The sequence below is a fragment of the Galeopterus variegatus genome, unplaced genomic scaffold, assembly GCF_000696425.1.
Source record: "Galeopterus variegatus unplaced genomic scaffold, G_variegatus-3.0.2 Scaffold2044, whole genome shotgun sequence".
In the NCBI taxonomy this organism is placed as follows: Eukaryota; Metazoa; Chordata; class Mammalia; order Dermoptera; family Cynocephalidae; genus Galeopterus; species Galeopterus variegatus.
The window spans coordinates 181,514-184,355 of NW_007728155.1; the positions used below are offsets into that span (position 1 = coordinate 181,514).

Consider the following 2,842-nt stretch of genomic DNA (forward strand, 5'->3'; position numbering starts at 1 on the left):
TTTTTTTTTTTTTTTTTTTTTTCTTTTTTCGTGACCGGCAACGGATTGCAACCCTCAGTGTCGCGCCCGTACCGGACCAGGACCGGCAACGGGATCGCAACCCTCGGTGTTGCTCCTGCACCTCGCTCAGCCAGTGAGCGGCCGGTCTGTATGTGGGATCCGAACCCTCGGCGGGAGCGCTGACGCGCTTCCCAAGCGGCGCACTGTAGCAGTGCGCCACTGGGCCGGCCTTCACTGGCTGTTTTGATATATATATACATATATATATATATATTTTTTTTCTTTTTCTTTTTTTTTCTGGAAGCAGGGTGGAGTGCTGGCTGGTATGGGGATCCAACCCTTGACTCTGGTACTGTTAGCACCACGCTCATAAGTGAACTAACCCTCATAACAAGTGCGCAGCCAGCCCTGTTTCTTTTCAAAGATTTTTCAAAGGCTCTTCTACTTGTACCTTTAATGCTGGAATGCCCCAGAGCACTCTTCTTAGCCCTCTGCTCTTCTCTGGGAAGCTTATCCAAATCCATGGCTTCAACTACCACTGAAATATTTTTGGTTTTGGTGGCTGGCTGGTAAGGGATCTGAACCCTTGACACTGGTGTTATCAACACTGTGCTCTAACCAACTGTGCTAACTGGCCAATACCCACTGAAATGTTGATTTTTCAGAATTTCTGGCCAATACATCACTGGAGTTTTTAAAAAGTAGTTTTTTATAAAAGTAATAAATGTACATAGTAAAACAAATTCAAACAGTAATGATGGATCTAAAATGAAAAGTATAAGGGGCTGGCCCATGGTTCACTTGGGAGAGTGTGGTGCTGATAACACCAAAGCGGAGGGTTTGGATCCCTATATAGGGATGGCCGGTTTGCTCACTTGGGAGAGTGTGGTGCTGACAACACCAAGTCGAGGGTTATGATCCCCTTACTGGTCATCTTTAAAAAAAAAAAAAGTATAAGACTCACCCTCCCAGGCCCACACGTCATAGCTAACTTTTTTTTTTTTTTTTAAAGATGACTGGTAAGGGGATCTCAACCCTTGGCTTGGTGTTGTCAGCACCACGCTCAGCCAGTGAGCAAACCGGCCATCCCTATATAGGATCCGAACCCGTGGCCTTTGTATTATCAGCACCGCACTCTACTGAGTGAGCCACAGGCCGGCCCATATAGCTAACTTTTTAATGTTTGTGAAAATGTGCCATATTTATTCTTCTGCACATATATTATTCTCCTAAATTTTAGATCTGTATATTCAACTGCCATCAGGACATCTCCATCTAGCTGATCCACAGGTACCTAAAACTCCTTCTCTTTCTTGGGAATTCTTTCTCATGCAATATCTTACTGCTAGTGTCCTTTTTACAGTCAACACCATGAAAAAATCGTCTTTATACATTGTGCCTTTCCAGTTCAGTCTGGTTTCTAATTCACCACAACTATGAAGCAGCCTTCTCCAAATTTACTAAGTGACTTTGTTGCAAAACCCAATGGACACATTTTAGTCCACATCTTACCTGACCTGTTAACACTTTGACCAGTTTCCTTAATACTTCTCTCCTGGTTTTCTTTTCCTTTCTGTTTGACCCTTCTCAGTGTCTTCTTTCCCATTTCCTTCCCTCACCCCATCCCTCACATGCAGGTATCTTTATTTCTAGGCCATCTTATCCACTTCCATGGCTTCAACAGCTATCTATATGAGCACACACACTCTTCAAACTTTTCTTTTGGGTTCCCAACCCACACTATTTAATATTCGATTGTCTAATGGATATCCCACCGGTACCTAAAACTCATTCTCTTCCCCAAAACAAAAAAGGAAATGTCATCAGTATTCCCCAGTTGTCCAAGTCAGAACATTCATACCCCCTAATCCAATGTATTTCTCCCCATCTGCACTCACCCTTCTAAAGGACAGACCATCATTATCTCTTGCCTGGATAAGAGCTTTTCAATTGTTCTCCTCGCGTCTAACCTTGTCCCCTCCAATCCACCTTTCACACTGCAAACAGGGATATTTCTAAAATGCAAATATAATTGTTCATACCTCTGCTAAGACCTTTCAAAGCCTCTTCACTGCCCTCAGGATAAAATCAATTAATTCACAAGGCTTTGCGTTATCTCGTCCCTCCCCATCTCACCGGCCTCATCCATTACCTTTTTTAAAAAGCCATACCAGGCTGCTGGTAGCTCCAGAACACACCTGCATACCGCCCCCCCCACCCCCCCAGTTCCCAACAGTCTACGATTCAGCTCAGGCGATGCTTCCTACAGGAAGCAAGCTCTCAAAAGGCAAAGGCTGAAAGAATGAATTACGAATGGGGATCTGAGCGGCGCTTTCTGCTCCTGATCCAGGTTTACGGAACGTCCGGGTTGCCAGGAATGTCAGAGTAAAGCTCAAATCCGGATCCTGAACCTTCACCCGGGTTCGCGATGCAATCCGACCCCGTGCTATTCCGCCCTTATGCGTCATGGCTGCCAGTCCTAGTTTTTCAATGGTATTGAAGTCAACATCAGTCAGCTCTGGGGCCACCAATGTTTCTACATTCAAAAACACTACCCTTTCCCATCCCTTACTACCGCCCGGAAGCCGCCGTCAAGAAAATATTGCGTTGCCAGCTTGCCCCAAAGAAAGATGGCTGCCAATCTCTATTCTCTCCTCCCAAAGTGAAGCTATCAACTCTCCACTTAATGTTGCTGCCAGGCTGCCCTCACCTAGTATGGCTCCTCCGGCTCATGCCTCACTGTAGTCTCGAAGCCGCCACTAACCGGCCAGGTTCCGGGAGGCGCTGTTCAGGATGCAGCCACCCCCGCCCGCCTGTCCCCTCCCCCACGCCCGCGGCGGCG

The 2,842-nt window shown here is 46.3% G+C and overlaps 1 protein-coding gene across 2 annotated transcripts in view; it reads right to left on the reverse strand.

Moving 5' to 3' along the window:
• The window catches only part of UFC1 (ubiquitin-fold modifier conjugating enzyme 1), a 16,859-nt gene extending 14,046 nt beyond the window's left edge, over positions 1-2,813 (reverse strand). The window contains exon 1 of one of the 2 annotated variants that reach the window (XM_008580208.1): positions 2,711-2,813. The gene's annotated coding sequence lies outside the window, so the exon portion shown is untranslated. The remainder of the gene's footprint in view (positions 1-2,710) is intronic. The other variant, XM_008580209.1, reaches the window with a different exon arrangement.
• Positions 2,814-2,842: the final 29 nt, after the last annotated feature.